This window comes from Podarcis cretensis, assembly GCF_951804945.1.
Source record: "Podarcis cretensis genome assembly, chromosome: 4".
Classification (NCBI taxonomy): Eukaryota; Metazoa; Chordata; class Lepidosauria; order Squamata; family Lacertidae; genus Podarcis; species Podarcis cretensis.
The window spans coordinates 55,249,328-55,269,215 of NC_137173.1; the positions used below are offsets into that span (position 1 = coordinate 55,249,328).

At 42.1% G+C, this 19,888-nt stretch overlaps 1 protein-coding gene across 1 annotated transcript in view; it reads left to right on the forward strand.

The window, feature by feature from the left end:
* The first annotated feature begins 14,546 nt into the window (after nucleotides 1–14,546).
* Nucleotides 14,547–19,888, forward strand: part of DYRK1A (dual specificity tyrosine phosphorylation regulated kinase 1A) — a 98,453-nt gene continuing 93,111 nt past the window's right edge. Inside the window, exon 1 of the mRNA XM_079974889.1 lies at nucleotides 14,547–15,479. The gene's annotated coding sequence lies outside the window, so the exon portion shown is untranslated. The remainder of the gene's footprint in view (nucleotides 15,480–19,888) is intronic.

Consider the following 19,888-nt stretch of genomic DNA (forward strand, 5'->3'; position numbering starts at 1 on the left):
GGGGCTTCAACCATATGCACTTTGACCCGGGAAGAAGCCCCGTTTAAAAAAGTGCTATTTAGAGTGCGCTTAAGCAGAAATCAGATGAGGAAAATGTCTCTCATTGCCGTGTATGCAAAAATATGTGGAAATTGACGGAAATTCACGGGGCTTGTTATTAAGGCTATGTACACATTAGCGGCTTAAAACGCAGTGATGTCTTTCTTCCCAAGCTGTGTTTCAAGTCCCGTCTGCACGTTCCTGAAATAGAGATTGGTCTTGGCGATGTAGTTACCCAATGTGCACAGTCTATGGCAGGCATGTCCAAAGTCCGTTCCGGGGGCCTAATTCGGCTCCCGTGGCAGTATATGTCCTAAGGTAAAATCCTTTAAAAAGCTCAGCAACTTTGGGATAAAATTGTAAAAAAAAAAGCTAAAAAGCTCGACAACTTCAATCCTAAAAAATGCTCAACAGGTTTGGTCGGTCCTCACACATGTTCACTTCAGCAAATCTGGCCCTCTTTGAAAAAAAGGCACCCCTGGTCTATGGTTTCCCTGCCCATCCAATCCCTTCCAACCTTATTTGTGAAGCTGTCATCTGCACATGCACTATTGGTGTCTTGTGCACACATCAACTACAATGTGAATGTTTCCCTTTCGGATTGAAGCTGGTTTAACAGCAGTATTTCTCAAAAAACTACAGAAAAGTCTGCATTGTGGGTAATGTCATGTACACAGATGGAAAAGAAAGCACACTGGAGCCAGATGAAATGGTTGCTCCCTTATAGGTCACAGCATTTGAGGCTTTTTAGTTCAGAGAAGAAGCAAAAAAAAAAAAAAAAAGTGACATGATAGATGTGTATAAAAGTATGCATGTCATGGAAAAAGTGGATAGAGAAAAGTTTTTATCCTCTCATAAAACTAGAACTTGGGGACATCCAATTAAGATGTTGGCGGATACAGGACAGATATAAGAAAGTACTTCTCACACAGCAAATTGTTAAACTATGGAATTTGCTCATGAGGCAGTGATATCCACCAACCTAGGTGGACTCTACACACGTGTAAAAAACGTTCTGAAAATGCTTTTTTAAAAAGTGTTTTTAAAAATACATTGAATTTTCCATAAGGCCCACCTAGTGTCATATTGCATATTGCACTTAAAACACACTTTAAACATTTTATTTGCAGGTGTATAGTTGTTGTTTAGTCGTTCAGTCATGTTCGACTCTTTGTGTCCCCATGGACCAGAGCATGCCAGGCACTCCTGTCTTCTGCTGCCTCAGCTGTATAGTAGAGGGCTGTATAGTAGAGGATTAGACAAATTCATAGAGGAGAGGGCTATCTGTGGTTACTAGCCATAATGGCTATTCTCTGTTTGCAGAAAGGAGAGAACCAGCAGAGGCTCCTGCTGGAAGAAGAGAAGAGAATGACTTCCTCTCCCCTCTGAACCATCTTCCAAACTGTCCTTTAAAGGTAAGAATATAAGACCCAAAGTCCTCATTCAGTCACTGCTAGTTCAGACCCATTCGTGTTGATAAGTGCAGTGCTTTGTTCTGGGGGAACACAGGGGTGCATATACCCCTAAACATTTTGTGAATCTTTGTACCTTTGTCCATTGACTGTATTCATTTCCCCTGATTTGAACTATAAAGTGGTGATTTTCTTGAGTCAAAATGAGATTACACCAATCTTTTTTTTTAATAGAAAAAGCACTGTCTAAGTGTAAGTGTAGGGACGCAGGTGGCGCTGTGGGTTAAAGCCTCAGCGCCTAGGACTTGCCGATCGAAAGGTCGGCGGTTCGAATCCCTGCGGCGGGGTGCGCTCCCGCTGCTCGGTCCCAGCGCCTGCCAACCTAGCAGTTCGAAAGCACCTCTGGGTGCAAGTAGATAAATAGGGACCGCTTACCAGCGGGAAGGTAAACGGCGTTTCCGTGTGCGGCTCTGCCTCGCCAGAGCAGCGATGTCACGCTGGCCACGTGACCCGGAAGTGTCTCCGGACAGCGCTGGCCCCTGGCCTCTTAAGTGAGATGGGCGCACAACCCCAGAGTCTGTCAAGACTGGCCCGTACGGGCAGGGGTACCTTTACCTTTACCTTTAAGTGTAAGTGTAAATGTAAATGTAAATTTGAATGTAGGATGCGGGCTAAATCCTCAGCTCCTAAATCTATTGTTAAAGTTTCCAATGCTGCGAACTGCCCTCTTAATATCTATCAAGGTTGGCGACCCCACAAATGCTCCTCAGTCTCTCTCCTCTTTCTCCTGTCATGGAGGTGCCTGGCTGACTTGGCAACATGCATACACTTCTTTACATTGAAAGATAGAGCTGGCTATCAATCATCACACTTCACTCCAAAGCTCTGAATGATTTATTGAGTGACACCTACATTCTCCCTAGTGGCACTCCACAGGAGAATTCCCATGGGGTAGAATGGGGCAATAGTCCCATGAACATCACCTTCCCAAACCTGTCAGTGAGACAGGAGAACTACTGCAAACTAGTGTTGCCAATTCTTACTGCTAATCCAGAAGAATCTAATTTCCTATTGTGTCGAGTGTCATCAAATGACTAGGAAAAATTAACCAGGTATTATTCTATACAACAAAGAGTTTCATGTGAACACTATTCTAGTGCTAACTCTATTCAGTGCCAGTTATTCACTATTTAGTCCTCTTTCAATAGACAACTTTCTGCTGTTGCTGCTGCTGCTCACCTGCCCACCCCCTTCCCCATCAAGTTCTGTTACTGCTTTAGTAAAAGAGAATTTTCTGTTTCAGAAGTATACTGCATGGAATATAAATTTCAAGAATACACAGTATGTGTTTCATTATGAATAATAATAATTCCTTTCTGTTTTGGAAAAATACCACCCTCTTTCCATATAGAAAAGCTTGTATCTACATTACTGGGAGAACTCATCCCTCCATCATGTTCCACATAAAAGTTTCTGTTGCCATTGTTTCTGCTGATGTTCTGTGGCAGGAAGGAAAATTGACCTCCCCAACACTGAATGCGCAAAGCAGAGTGCATGCAACAAATGGGCAGATTTTGGGGCTTATATAATAAGTAATTGTAGAATAAATAATGGTGGAGGGGTGGGTAGGTAACAAGAAGAGGTGGACTTACACACTACCAGGAAACAGATAGTGATGAAGGGAAAGATTATATATTGTTGCCAGCCATGTAAGCAATGTGAGTCCATTACAATTTATTCTACTTTTCCTCGGGTTTAAGTGGGCAAGATGAAGGCAGTTGAATTCTTGCAGTATAAAAAGGTAAAGGACCCCTGGACAGTTAAGTCCAGTCAAAGTCAACTATGGGTTGCAGCGCTTATCTCGCTTTTCAGACCAAGAAAGCCGGCGTTTGTCCACAGACAGCTTTCTAGCACTGTGCACCTGATATTTCCTCACCATCAGCAGCTCATCACTGTAATAGTATTAGAGGGATGTGATTACTCTACCAACCCTTACAATGTGGTGTAAAATATTGCTGTCAACCCCACCATTCTCTTTAACATAATGTGGCTTCTGACTCTTAGAAACTACATTAGGTTAAAGTTTAAATGGCATTTCCTTGCCTTGGAGCTGGGAGCTTAGCACCTTATCTATTTTGTGTAGCATTGCCTAGGATCTGACTGTATGGCTTGGATCCAGAGATGCCTTCCGCAAGGGGATGCACTTATGCAAGGCAGTCCCACCAAATTCTCCCAGTTTCCTGTCTCACTACAGTCCCTCATGCTCCATCCACACAGTTTGAAAGGGTTCTTGACCCTGAGGAGTGGCTTTGACTGGGATGCAGGTGACTAGTGTGGGAGGAGCCAGGAAAGACCTGTTGCATGAGTAAAGGTAAAGGGACCCCTGACCATTAGGTCCAGTCGCAGACGACTCTGGGGTTGTAGCGCTCATCTCGCTTTATTGGCCGAGGGAGCCGGATTACAGCTTCCGGGTCCTGTGGCCAGCATGACTAAGCTGCTTCTGGTGAACCAGAGCAGCACACGGAAACGCCGTTTACCTTCCCGCTGGAGCGGTACCTATTTATCTACTTGCACTTTGATGTGCTTTTGAACTGCTAGGTTGGCAGGAGCAGGGACCAAGCAATGGAAACTCACCCTGTCATGGGGATTTGAACCGCCGACCTTCTGATTGGCAAGCTCTAGGCTCTGTGGTTTAACCCACAGTGCCACCCGCATCCCATTGCATAAGTATTGTTTTGTATTCAGTGGTCTGTGTTTGCCTGAGCTTGAGTGTGAACAAAGGATTCTGAGTTCCTGTGTTCTGATTCGATACATGATGTCCAATCACAGAACTTTTCAGGATTTGGGCCTCTGCCATTGGCTCTTGAAGTCTGAGTCGTGATTCGCAGCTTGGAAGTTTAGACAGCCAATCCCGTTGGAGTGGCCTTGGCTTTCAGGAATGTATATAAGCAGTTGCTTTGCCCGTTTCCCAGTTATGTAGTTCAGTAAAGGTTCTTGCTGTTATTGCTGTGTCTTGCTTCGTGGGAACTCACCTATACCTCAAGTATCTCTGGATCCAACCTTGTGATTCTGAGGTCAAGCGATTTCAAAGCATATAATGATAATAATAATAAATTTTATTTATACCGCGCCCTCCCCAGCCACGACAGGGCTCAGGGCGACTAACAACCAAGAATAAAACAAGTTGATTAAGATACAATTTAAAAAACAAGATTAAAATACAACATTAAAACATTAGGATGCAGCCTCTTCACAGGAGGAGAAAGGAAAAAGAAAGAGGGGGAGGGAATCAAACTGATTCTAAGCCAGAGCCCAGGCACAACAACTCTGTCTTACAAGCTCTGCGGAAAGAAATCAGATCCTGCAGACCCCTGGTCTCATGAGACAGAGTGTTCCACCAGGCCGGAGCCAGTGTTGAAAAGGCCCTGGCTCTGGTTGAGGCTAATCTAACTTACTTAGGGCCTGGAACCTCTACGGTGTTGCTATTTATGGACCTTAAGGTCCTCCATGGGGCATCCCAGGAGAGGCGGTCCCATAGGTACGAGGGTCCTAGGCCGTAATATGCTCATATATGCCTACTTTGTGTTGTAAAACTGGGAAATAATGGGTAATATCAGCTCAGTGATTTCCACGGGTTTACTCTAACATTGGATATCATCAGGTACCGGTATATCTATAAATAATATCATGGCTTTTCCTAGACTTTTGCTGAAGGTCCCAGCACAGAATATTATTACTGTTTACATACTAAATTAGTATTTAATATTACAGACTAATACTATTTATTAGATATTATTTACATGTAAGAGAGCAGTATACCAATTTACTCTATAATTTCAGTTGTTCTTTCTGACTTACGCATTGCATAAACATTCTCAAAATATTATGGAGCATTGCATTGAAAGTCTGCATAAATCGTTCAGTGATTATTCTGTTATATGTTTGTCTTAAACTGATTCCCTATAAATAGCATGATTTGTGGATAGCAACAGAAGAATCTCAAATATGACAGTAAAATTGAAATAAAATGCACAAGAAATTTGTCCAAATGTGATAGGCAAAAAATAACAATCTAGGGAAATAAATGAGTGTTGACGATAATATATCATTATTTTAACAGCTTTAACATTTTGCTGTATGGCTTCATTCACAGTTGTGCTGTTCTGCTATGTTTAAGCATACATAAATGTCTCTGTAATTCAAGGTATGTGACCGACCAGTTATTTACAGTCCTCCTTTTCTGATTGGCTGGTTATAGAGATGGAAGTAATAGCAACCACATTTTTTTAGCGTTATTAGGGATAGACAAAAATAAAACTAAACAACTTGACCCCCTCAAATAACTTTCTGACTTAGTTTGTTATCCAAATATGGAAGCGGGTAGGTAAGCTACCACCAGAAAAAGATATATTGATACATGAATATTTGAATAACTCAAACATCTTAAGGCTGGAATGGTTACATTTAAAAACAGAGGGGAGGTGTTGAGACCATTCTTGACCGATACAGTTGCATCAAAATTAATGCTTTCATTCCTAGAGTGATTAAATATAGTATATATTTTAGAGATGGTTAATGTATTAGATTGTTACTTTCTTGCTGCTTAAGCAAATGTAAGACTTGAGTTCCCAGCTAGATCTAGTAGTGATAAAAGTGTTGTGAATGTTATTTTTGAAAAATGTTAATAGTTGTATTCAGTATTTAAGACAACATTTGGTGTGAAACGGTGTTAGTCGAAGAAGAGAGAATTTAACCATGCTTTGAAAAACAAAGAACAATTTGCTGTTCTCCTTGTTGCTCTTTCTATTCCCACTTTTGAATTTGGGTGAGTTACCTTCAGCCAGATAGATGCCATTGTCTCATTTCCCATCAAGTTTATTTTGGTTGTGTCGACATGAATAGTCCTTAGAAAAGATTGCAGGGAGGGAATATACTATATACTTACGCTACATAGTATAAGGAAGTAGTAATCACATGCACAATATAAAGTTAGAATTTGGCCTGTAAAGGTAAAGGGACCCCTGACCATTAGGTCCAGTCGTGATCGGCTCTGGGGTTGAAGCGCTCATCTCGCTTTATTGGCCAAGGGAGCCGGCGTACAGCTTCCAGGTCATGTGGCCAGTATGACTAAGCCGCTTCTGGCAAACCAGAGCAGCGCCCGGAAACGCCATTTACCTTCCCGCCAGAGCAGTACCTATTTATCTACTTGCACTTTGAGGTGCTTTCGAACTGCTAGGTTGGCAGGAGCTGGGACTGAGCAACGGGAGCTCACCCCGTCACGGGGATTCGAACCGCCAACCTTCTGATCGGCAAGTCCTAGGCTCTGTGGTTTAACCCATAGCGCTACCCGCGGGATAGTTAATAAGTAAAGATAATAAGAAACACCCTACTGTCCCATACTTGAGATCCATGCGAGAGGAAATGTTACTAACCTTAGTTACTATATTTCACAATGTGTGAAAGCAGGGCTTATATCTTTGGAATCAATTTGTGTTTTTTTAATAAAAAATAATATTAAGTTCTTGTAGAAGAGTTACATTTACCTAAGACTTGCAGAAGCATGATAAAGAGTTATTGTGCAATACTTCTGTATTATTATTATTATTGCCTGATGTATGTATTGTTAGTATGATCTCCAAGGTAACCCCTATGTGCACTGTATGAAAATCTTGAGAGAACAGTTCCTTCTAACCAGGTTGTTGATATTCAAACGTGCCCCTGGCATATGGCAGTTGGTGGAAATAGGAATACGTGTATTGTTTGGAAGCACCAGAGGCACAATAGCTAGGTTTGTTCTCTGTCCCTTTCCCCTTGCACAGTGTGTGTGTGTGTGTGTGTGTGTGTGTGTTTTGATTGTAAGCCTGCGGGTGGGAACTTGTTTTGGTTGTACATAAGTCGCTTTGGGACCCTTTTTGGCTGAAGAGGGGGGTACACAAATGCTCTAAATAAATAAATGGACCAAAAATTCCTTACACATGTAGTAAGCTACATATAGAACACAATGATAATCTTCCTTAACAGCAGTGAGTGCAAATGTATATAGGGTTATTTGTCATAGTAAAACAACAAGCATCTTCAGGATTAACTTTTAAACATCTGTTAAAAACCTTTCTATGACGTCAGGCTTATACTGAAAATTAAAGGTTTTTTTCTGTTTTAGTCAGCCAGTGAACTGTGCTTTAGTTTTTATGTAGGTTTTATTGTATATGTATATGTATATGTGTGTGTATTTGCTGTATGTTGTTTTGATCTTTTTAATGAAATTGCAGTATTTAAGTATTTTTAAAAATAAACAAATATAAAGTATGGGATGGCATTTTTATGGTGATATTGTTGCTGTCCAAACCAAACCAAAACCTTACATACACAAATAACACATTATTCACAATAAACTTCTATATGGAAGTACCTGTACCCTTATATAAATGTGCTATTTATATTGTGGTCTTATTTTCAATTCCATTCCTAATATGTAATTTTACTTTTTCACACCCATGATGGCACACTGAATTTATTCACCACAACCCCAAAATCTCCTTCCTGGTTATTCACTGCCATACTGGTGAATTTTATTTATTTATTTGCTGGGCAAGGTTGACATTTTTATCTCTTATTTATTTAGCAAGTTTGCATAAATTTTATTTATTTATTTGATGATTTGTATCCTGCATTGAATCCAAAGATCTTGAGACAGGTAACAATAAAATAACAATGTTAATATAATCAAATAACAAAAACTTAGTTAAAATATCAAACCAAGTCCCACTGAACATCAGTGGGAACCTCAAAATACTTACATCAATAGTCATGTCTAAATATTAACAGTGTGAATGTTGAATGAATTTCAAGTTTCAAGGATTACAAAGCCAGGGTGCTGCAATGGAGAAGGCATGTAGTCTTCTGATGTATAACACCTATTGAATGGATGCTAGGGAGAGCCTTTCCAGCAGTCTTAACTCCGGGGCAGGACTCTACAGAAAGAAGTGTTCTTAAAGTATTTAGAATAATAGAATTGTAGAATTGGCAGAGACCCCAAAGGTCATCTAGTCCAATCCCCGGCAATGCAGGAATCTCAAAAAAAGCATCCATGACAAATGGCCATCCAACCTCTGCTTAAAAACCCCCAAGGAAGGAGAGTCCATCACTTTCTGAGGGAGTCCATTCCACTGTCTAACAGCTCATACTGTCAGAAAGTTCTTCTAGATATTTAGTCAGAATCACCTTTATGCACCAAGGTGTTCAATGCTTTGGACTGGAAACATTGTAGCAGCTTGGAACCTATTTTCCTGTGGAATATCAAAATATGGAATGCACACAGCTCCACCAAAATATCACTCATGGGAACTAATAAGCTACTGCAGATCTAAAGATACTGGCTCCTTCCTCTTGCTAAAAAGGTAACAATGGCTTTATCCCATTGAAAGCAGTTGGACAAATTAGTTACACTTCAAGTCCCGTTGTTATATGTAATTTGGTTCAAACCCCAGCCAAAATATTCAGTGACCAACCATTCTTGAAAGTTGTCACACTCAGTGCTTTTTCCCTAGAAAAATAGGTATCGGCAATCACCATGAAGTTGTTACAGTAAGTGCCACAGTTTTTAACAACAAAAAAGAGGTGCCGGTACTGCGTACCATTGAGCACCCTCTGAAAAAAACACTGGGAATAAGTCACACAACTAACTTTAGCTAGATTATGATGTTTATTGCTGTAGTACTAACCACAAGGCTGTGTTTGAACCTTAGGTGCTATGCAAGTTGATAAACCAGGACTATATACTTGTCTCCAACCTAGGAATTGAAGCTGAAGACTGACACTTAAATCAGAGGCTAGGATCTGAGCTGGATCTAGGTCTGGAAATTAGTGCACTGTTCAGAGACTTCAGGCCCAACCAGATGACGTTGTGTATCCTTTTCTGTGTGGGACGCAGGTGGCGCTGTGGGTTAAAGCCTCAGCGCCTAGGACTTGCCAATCAAAAGGTCGGCGGTTCGAATCCCTGCGGCGGGGTGCGCTCCCGCTGCTCGGTCCCAGCGCCTGCCAACCTAGCAGTTCGAAAGCACCTCCGGGTGCAAGTAGATAAATAGGGACCGCTTACCAGCGGGAAGGTAAACGGCGTTTCCGTGTGCGGCTCTGGCTCGCCAGATGCAGCTTTGTCACGCTGGCCACGTGACCCGGAAGTGTCTCCGGACAGCGCTGGCCCCTGGCCTCTTGAGTGAGATGGGCGCACAACCCCAGAGTCTGTCAAGACTGGCCCGTACGGGCAGGGGTACCTTTACCTTTACCTTACCTTATCCTTTTCTGTACCTGAAGAGGGCTCTGTGATCTGGTGATCTGGTCCAAGATCAATGACTTGGCTAAACCTATTCCAACCCTTGGGCAATGGCATGAGGCATTTGGTTCAAATCCTGGCTCCTCCAATAAAGATTTTGAACAAGGTCACAGGAGGGTGTTTTTGTAACAAAATTAACAATATTAATCAAGATACAAATACTTGACTGAAACAATAGCTCGGTTTAATACAGTGGTACCTCGGGTTACATACGCTTCAGGTTACATACACTTCAAGTTACAGACTCCGCTAACCCAGAAATAGTACCTCGGGTTAAGAACTTTGCTTCAGGATGAGAACAGAAATCGTCCTCCGGCGGCATGGCAGCAGCAGGAGGCCCCATTAGCTAAAGTAGTGCTTCAGGTTACGAACAGTTTCAGGTTAAGAACGAACCTCCGGAATGAATTAAGTACTTAACCTGAGGTACCACTGTATTGTAAAAGGAGAAAAATGTGTTCGTAAATGAAACTTTTAAGAACCTCCTTTTTTCATATCAGACTTATCTGATATGTTGTTTGGCAAACACATGGAGTATGGACATGACCCCACCCATGCACAGTGCTAGGAAATAAATAAACAATTCAATTCAAACCTGCAAACAGTGGGAGAGAGCTGGAGGGCCATTGTGGCACTCAAGGAGACCCTCCCCATAAGTGAGGGCAGAGGAAGCCCTGATGTGACCACAGGCACAGGGAGGCTTTGTTTAGGCTGCTCAGCTTCCCAGCCTAATAGCTGGTGCACACAGTAGCACAGCAGCCTCTTTTCTGTGCGTCTCCAGCTAGCCCCAGCACTTCAATTCTAGTTGTGGATATTTTTGGATATAATATTTTTGGTCTGGATTGGGGCGAGAGCAGCAGAGAGGGCATTTAAGGGGTTTTTAAAGGGTGCTCCACACTTATGCGATTTTTGTTTATGCGCATGGGGCCCCAGATCATAACCCCTGTGTAAGTGGGGAGATGCCTGTAATTGAGGATTCAGCAGGCGTAAGGGAAACTCATAAGGTTCTAAAGAACTAGATCTGAAGGGGTAGAGACTAAAATAAGCCATCCCAATGAGGATTGAGCATATTCAGTGGCTACAGAATGCTGAGTATTTGTTGAGGGGTGGAGAATCAGTGAAGAAGGATGAAATGGAATATTCTGGAGGAGGGCATGGCCAGATTGCACCCTGAAAGGAGCATTCTTCTCTTGGAACATTTTGTCATCCTAGTGTCTTGACTCAGGTGAGCTATTATGGGACTAAGGCCATGAGATTCTTTGTATACTTTCACAAACAAAATTGAAGGAATTATTAATTGTATTTGAAAACAATTTCAAATGGTTTGCTTGGGACAAATCCATGTTTTAAAATGGGAATCACTTTCATTTAACAGGCTTACTACTGGAGTGTCATATCTGCTGCAAAACTACTTGGATTCCCATAGGTTTTGAAATAACAGCTGTTGAAGACTCATAAATTTCCATATTTAGTATTTTTCAAATGGCAGGCTATTGGTTGTTTCATGTTTGAATCTTTAAAAAATAATTTCAGTGCCATTTAATAATGAATCCTTTGCATGTTGGGCACAATAATTTAACATAAGGTTGCTAAAAGCATTTTATAGTATTATGAATCTCATTATTACAAATCAGTGGAGTGTGCTTGATAGCAATTGCAATAAAGCATTTTGCACCTGATACAGTTGTATCAATGCTAATCTAAGAATTAAGAAAAAAAAAATGAAAATGTTACAAACTATGTTGAAGTTAACCCTGTAACATTAAATTACTACACTGTTTCTCACTGCTGATCATTATTACATTTAACCTAGAACCCTAGTAATTTAGAATAAGGGGTAAATTTGAACCTTAGTGGAATATTTCTACACATCAATAGGATTGAGTGCATGGCTGCAGTCCTATGGACATCTACTTTGGAGTTAGCCTGCAATCTATGTAAAGTCATTAAACTCAATGATACTTACATCTAACTAAACATAAACATGATTTAGCAACCTTATTAAATTCAAATGGACTTACTTCTGAGTAAATACAAGTTTGATCCGAATCATACAATGCAGCAATGCTAGAATAGTGATTTTGCACATTGTTGGTAAACTTTGTTGTAGGTACTTAACTTTTGGTGTTATAAATCTTTGGGTTGGAGCATTGTCCTGATGTAAGAATAGCAGTCAGATCTTAATCAGATTTGGAAAAGTCCCACTGAATCCAATGGGACTTATTTCCAATATGCATGCACTTGAAAGTTAACATGTTAACTTTAAAAATACTTATCGGAGACTTCTGCTACACTTCAACCCCATTAACTTTATGAAACAACAAGTTATTTGTTCTACCATTACTAATTTCTTTGCTAAATAGTAGCAAAGCACAATTTATATGGTTTTTATCCATTTAAGTTATACCATTCAACTCTTCCAAAGGAAGCATTAAGTATTTCGAGTACCAGTCTTGAAGAACTGGAACACTTCGAAGAGTACCCGTGCAGTTTATTTTACATATGGAATGTTCTTTTCATGAATTTCATGGTGGGTATAAAGAGGTATACTGTGTTGTTAATGACACTTGAGTCTTCAAAAGATTTTGAATACACCAGTAGGCTTGCTTAGCACTAGCAGCAGATTAATCTGATAATATATTTTAATAGGGTTTAATATACTTCAGAACTTTAGCAGATGAACATATTGGTAGTCCATTTATAAGGCAATATTTGTGCCATGTGTGCAAATGAAAAGGAAGGAAAAGGAAAGCCAGAGAACTCAAAGGAGATTTGTGGGTCATCTAGTCCAAGCTCTCCCAGAAGTATGAATTCCACTAAAATATTTGACAAACATATTCTTGTGCATTTAAGAAGTAGAATCCTGTTGGGTTCTGACAAAAAGCCTTTAAATGGGATGGGAACTCTACAGGCCACTAGACATTGTGGGACCAAAATATTCATCATCCTTGACAATTAGTCATACCAGGTGGGAGTTGCATGGCAGTATTTGAAATACCTCCGATTCCCCATTCCTGCCTTATCTACTCTACTTATATATATTATCTTTTGAATTAGGTGTTATTCTTAAGCTGTTCATGTTTCTTTGTGTCACGGTTCAGTTCTCCACACTGTAACATTACAGGTAATATGCCCATACAGTGGTACCTCTAGATACGAACGGGATCCGTTCCAGAGCCCCGTTTGCATCTAGAGTAGAGGTAAATGTATCTAGTGACGGCACGTCTGCGCATGCGCGCATCGCTTTTCGCCGTTTCTGTGCATGATGTCATTTTGAGCGTCTGTGCGTGTGCAAGCGGCGAAACCCAGAAGTAACGCACTCCGTTACTTCCGGGTTGCCGCGGAGCGCAACTCGAACACGCTCAACTTGAAGCAAATTTAACCCGAGGTATGACTGTATTTAACTCCTTAAAATCTGAGATATTTTTGTTTCATTATGAAGCTGAGTTTTTCAAAGGCTGCCCATGATTGTTTTACTCCTCTCTTCATTTCCACTGTTTAATTTTCTCTCCCCAATATATATACTTTTTGTCCTAAATAGATGTATTCTTCAACTTGCACTATCATTCTCTTCTTTAAACATTACCTTAGTTATAGCAGATCTAGCTAAGACTATTAAGTTTTTAGGGGTGGTGATTCTAAAAGACCATGAAGCAATATGTTGCTCTGCTTCACTGTAGTTAAAGTTCATAAGTAATTCTTCACATCCAGGCTAAAATGGGTTGGCTGCAGGTTGAGTGAGCGAAACTGATGTCTAATGCATCATGCACTTATTTGATGGCCTGTGTTCATATTTACTCACCAAAAAATTGGCAAGCAAATAAAAAGATAGTTAATTGGAGGAAGGCATTGCAGATTGGCCTATGAGCAGAAAGTCAAAGACTGAATCGTTGAAATGATTTATACCATGAATGCCATTCTGTAAAAATAAAAAATCATATCTAAGAAATTGGAGGGAGTCTTTTGGACTTGGAGAAAGAAGACTGAACAAAAGTTAAATTAGTTGGCCACATGCTTTCCGGTTGTTCTTAACATCTGACAATGCAGGTGTATGTGTGAGAAGGTATGGCATTCCTGTTTTGCCAATCCATAGGTAGGCCACTCAAAAATATTTCACTAGGCTCAGATTAGCTTCTGTATTAGGTCTGGAAACTCACGGAAACTTATACTAGACATTAATTTGGCTGAGGACAGCAATGCAGATCTGTTTAAGCGCCCCGAGCGTCCTAAGTGTATAGAAATTAGGCATCCTCCTCTCCAGCTTGTAGGTCGCTTCGCCAATTGACTGGTACATCCCGAATGCGCTGCACCCTCCTGCCTTGTGGTTCTGTGTCTTCTTCCCGAGGCCGCTTCCCACCGAGCCAGGTCCAAATGCGAAAGCAGACGAACACAAACCGTATTGGGTCCTCGCATCACAATTTGGTAGCGCTGAGGCCCGCGGACCTCCCTGTAACCTTGGAGCAGTCTCCGAGAATGCATCGGGCCGCTCCCCGGCTCCTTTCCCGAACGGACTCCCCCAGAAAAACCGCAGCGAGCCAGAGCCCTCTCCGAAAAGGCGCTAATGACAGCAAGAACGGTGCGTGCCTCGGAATTTATAATATCACCGGACGGCGGGGAAGGGAATGAAGCAGCAGTCGCCAAGGCGACCAAGCCCCGCCTTCGGCCGTTCCTCTCCTCTCCATCAGCGCGGATTCCCGCCTGGGAGGGGCGGGGCTCTTTCGGCGTGATTGACAGTTGCCATAGTAACAGGCTCTTCTCGTCGCCATTTTGTCAGTTGGACTTTTTTTTTTTTGAAAAAAAAAAAATTCCTTCCCGCCCGAATTATAACTTTACATTGGTTCATCTCCCTTCGGATTTTTTCGCGGAGGAAACGGAAGAATTACCCCGCTTTGGTCCGCGGTAGCGAGGCGAAGCGGGGTGAGCGTGCGTGTAGACAGGAGTGCTCCGAAGCGCAGTTCCAGAGAAGCCGGCTCGGCGGCATCAGCAGCAGCGGCAGCAGCGCTCGGGAGGGGGAGGAGAGCGGGGGGCTGACTGACTGACTGGCTGGCAGGCAGGGAGGGGGCGCGAGGGAGAGGGAGCGAGCGAGCAAGCGAGCGAGAGAGGGAGAGCGAGGAGTTCCCGGGGGCTCGGTTCAGCGCTGCGCTCCCCTTCTCGCCCGCGCCGCTCTTGCGCTCTCCGCTCTGCTTGGCCTGGGCTCAGGCAGCAGCCGGAGCTGAGGTGCCGCCGCGCCGTGTCCGGGCCCCGCTGCCGATCGCTGCGCAGGTTTGGAACGCGCGCCATTTTGTGAGCGATAGAAAATCTGCCCGGCCAGGAAACGCCGCGGATCCGCCCGCCGGGCCGGGCTGCCCTCCTCCCGCAAGAGGGAGGTGGGTTGTGGGCTCCGCTCCGGGGCCGAGGCCCTGCTCTGCTCCCTTTCTGCACAGGGCCCGAGCGTGGCGGACTAAGCGAGGCAAGCCGGCTGAGGAGGAGGAGGAGGAGGAGGACTGCGGAGACGTTGGCTGGGCTGGGCCGCTGGCTGAGGCGGGGAATGAAGTGAACCCACCACCACCACCACCCGCCGCTCCTGCTTGCTGCCGCCGCCGCCGCCACCCCCGTCCACCCCCTCCCTCCTTGCATCCCGGGAAAGGAGGCCTCGGCCAGGAGCAGGACGACGACTGCGGCCCCCGGACGCGGACTAGAGGCGGCCACCGCCCCACACACGGGTAAGCGGCAGGGCCTCTGGCAGCGGGGCCGCCGGATCAACGGCACAGGGAGAGGGGCCGCTGCCATTTTGAAGAGGGAATCTTGGCCGCCCCGGTGGGGAGGAGAAGGAGGTGGCCGACCCAGCGGGAGGAAAGGCAGGTGCCGGCTGTCCCTCCACCCGCCGTTACTCTCCGGCTAGGCCTGGAAAGGCGAGGGCAAGCTCCGTCCGTGCTCTAAATCGTGAAGGTGACGGCTGAGGCCTGGGAGACCCTTCCCACCTGGCTGTGGGATTGGTCCTGAGAGCCCGGCGTCGCCCGTACCTGGGCCAGGATGGCAGAGGGGAGGAAGGAAGAAGTTTCCTTCGTAACCCACTGGGCAAGTGGCGGAAAGTCAGCAGCTCTCACATAGCACCTGTTGTAGGGATACGGGTGATTTTTAGGTGCTCCTCAGTAGGTATCTGGTTGACTGGTATGGAAGTCGGGTTTGGCCATGGGAAATCTGGTGTTTCCCGTCACGCCAGGGTCACTTGTACCCATGTACTCTGTCACTCAGGGAGGGTTTCATTCCCTTGCCAAAGACGCCAGAAGCAAAAAGAATTCATCTGAATTGGATGCTTCTGTCATGTGGTGGGGTGAAATCAGTTATCCCAACTAGAATAAGCATCTCCCAAATGATTCGTTTCTCATTCTTTATTTGCATTTTATGCCAATCCCAAACTGCTTTCACTAGGAAGTAGATTTTATTGCAAAGGGACTTGCTTCCAAATGAGTATGCTGCACATTTTAGTTGAGTCTATACTCAACTAAATGGGTAAAGGGTTTTCCCATCAAGACTCTTTGATTAGCTGTCTGGTCACTGTTCAGTTATCAAAAAAACAATCTATTAAGTTAACCAACAGATTAACTAATATAGTTCACGTGTTATCTTAATCTTATGTATGTACATGTACTAAAGCAATTTTTGAGTCAATACTATTTCTGGATTTCACATAGACAAGAAGTTGAACTCTCAGGATGCAAAGGTGGAAGTCCCATTGAATTAAGTGGGACACCTCCCATTAAATTGAATGGAACTTTTGAGTAAATATGCATAGGATTGTATTGCTGACATACAGATGTTATGATAATCTCCTCACTGGGGAAAATTAGTTTAATATGAACCTGATTCTTTATAGAACTTGCCTGAAACTATTAAGAGAGAGAGAGAGAGCTCATTTCTTGCCAGAAAGGTTGGCACCTTAAGCCTAAATACTTGCTCTAGTACATTTGCTTGTTGTGTTGACCTAAGGACATGCAATATGTTGCTGTGAGCACTCAGTTTGCCCCATCCAGTGATCTTTGCTGGCAAAGCAACTTTTCAGATGGGGTGCACTCTCTGCTTTGCATGTTTAAAAAATCTGTTAGGTGGTTTTCACATGTAAGGAAGGCTATACATGTCAATAAATTGTTATGAACTATTCTGATAGAAAAGTGTTTCATTTTTGTATTTAAATAGAGAAGAATTTATGCTACAAAACACAATGCATTGCAGATTTTGAATTTGAATGTTTACTGTGTTGTCAAGGGTGTACTCTTAGCCAGGAAGCTGTATTGAAAACTACAGCCTTCAGTACTGTATCATTGCCATCAGTTAGGAGAATAGTTCACTTTTCATAGCCTTAAACTCCAGATAAAGTATTAAAGCTTCAATTCTAACCATGTTTACTGGGAGTAGAGACTTGCTTCTGAGTAGATAAAGAACAGCACATAGACTGTTCATATAAACTCATTCTATTTATATATTAAATTATAGTTGAATTCTTTCATTTCCATTTAATTTTTTTATTTTGTGAAAGCATGGTTGCAAGCCTTAGATGCTTCAGTAACTGGAGTCTAAAATCAATGAATTACAGTGCATTCTTGTTCATATTTACTTAGAAGCAAGTTTAGCTGTTTTCATTAGTTTCATTGGTTTATTTCCCAGTAAGTATGTTTAAAATTGCATGTGAAAGTTCCAGTTAGTCATATTCAAAGTAGCCCCATTGAAGTAAATGGACTAAATTGATTTCAGTGGGTTGACTCTGAGTGTAACTTAGTTGGATAGCACCCTAACTTGGAGCTGTCTTCTTTTAGAGTCTTGGTAGGAATACCATTCTACTTGCCTGACTATAGTATTGTTTCAATAATTATAAAACTAATGCATGTCATGGTAAAATGTATGGTATAACCCAGTTTTACTGTGTGTAAACTTTTGAACGAAAGTTAACATGTCTGTTTAGACAACTCCTTTAAACTCTTCTAAGTCTGAGTTAAATTGTCATGGTTGTTGTTTCCCTGCACAGAATAGGACAGTTAGAAGAAAGTTAGAAAGTAGATTGGCATTTTGATGCCATACAGTAATTTAGACTGCCCATTTTCTAAAATACATTTTCAGTGCAATTCTCTGGAACTCACAGAGAAGATTAGGGGAAGGTTTATTATGGAGGAAGGAGAGGAAGGGATAGTTTCATTGCATGAGTGGTAGCATTCAAACTAAGTTATTTCAAACTAAGTTCTGTTCAAAAATTCAAAGTATTATGAAATTGATAAAAATATGGAATAAAGAAAAGTTATATTTACAGCCCTATGCTGTGCCTGTTTATTCAGAAATAAGTCCCACTGAGATCAGAGGGGCTTACTCCCTGGTAAGCATGTTTAGGATTGCAGCCTCAATATCCTTTTTAAGAGCAGTTGCACATAGTAAAGTTTGAAATTTCTTATAACTGGCTGCTACTCTTGTCCTTAGTTTACTTTCAAAGAGATTTTGTCAGGTTTAATCTGGCTATGGTTTTTCTAATGACTGGGAATTTCCTTGCCTTAATCCTTAGTAGATATTTGTAATACATAGCGTTATGTATTGGTAATTTTGGTACTGAAACGTGGGGAAATGAGTTTTAACTTTTGTAATAGTGACAGAAAAGAGATATATGATATTGAATGAAATTGGTTAATTGTACAGGTATCTTAGTTTTATACAATAATTTTGAACAGTTTTATTTTGCCTTACTGTTTTTTGTTTTCTAAAAATAAGTATCTGAGAGATGATTTCCTTCCCTACAGACTTTCTTGGGTCTTAAGCTCAGCAGTGGGGGCCATCTTGGTAGTTTGGTTGCCCTTGGAAGCTTGGGGGAGGGGGCAGGAGGTGATATAAGAGAGGGCATTCTCTGTGGAAGCCCCTAAGTTGTGGAACTCCTGTCCCACAGAGGTATGTCTGGTACCTTTGCTAAACAGTTTTCAGACAATGCTGAAAACACCTTTTTACCCTGACATTTGATATGTGAAATGTATATATTTAGGAATCACCATACTTCTGTGGCTATAAAGTTTTGAATGGTTGTAAACTTTTTAATGTTGCATTTTAAATTGTTGGGACCTTAATGTTGCATTTTAAATTGTTGGGACCTTATGGTAAAGGGTGAGTAATAAATAAAATTAATAATATTTCTCTTACTAATTATGTAGAAGGTGCACAGTATACTGTATTTTTCCATGTATAAGACTAGGTTTTTTTCCTTTAAAATAATGTCAAAAATTAGGGGGCATCTTATACATGGGGCCATCTCCCTCCCCCCATTTTCTTAAATCCAAGTCCTCAAAAATAGGGGGCATCTTATACATGGGGGCGTCTTATAGACGGAAAAAATATGGTATTCACTGACAAGTTAGATAAAGTTGAATTCTGTTGAAATCAGTGAATTCTACTGAACTCAGTCCTGTACATGTCTACTTAGAAGACAGCTACATTGCATTCGGTATTCTTTGGTAGGGTTAGTATAGTATTGTAGCCTCAGTGTATACAACTAATAGTATTTTGTTTTGAAGACAGTGTATGTTGGCTTCAGGTAAAATTTACCTGCACATCTTTGGGAACAAACATTGCTCATGGAGGTTTAAAAGTCTGGCATTATTAAATCTGGAACACATAGAAATGTGTCTCACAGGGAGCTATGTTCAGTAGTTTAGGAAAATGAGCCAAAGTTTCTTGAAGCATGGTCTGGTTCTAGCTGTCAGCTAGGAGTTCAGAAGAGCTTAACAACCTTATTAATGCTAAACTTCAGTAGTCAGAATTCAGGAATTTATTGTTGGTTTTTAAAGTCAGTGGTCGTATAGTCTTACTTGCACTGCAGACGGAAGTTTAATAGGATTATACAGAGGAAGGCAAAGTCTGGCCATTGGTCATCTAGCTCAGTATTATGTACTCTGACTGGCAGTGGCTCTCCAGGGTTTTAAGCAGGGTTCTCTCCCAACCCTATCTGGAGACACCCGGGGATTGAAAGTAGGACCTTCTGTGTGAAATCAGGTGCTCTATCGCTGAGCCCCAACCCTTCCCTATTTTGAAGCAAACTAAAGTTTTCAGTTAAGTGTAAAATGATGCACGTTAGCACATAAAATCTTCACATTATGAGTGATAA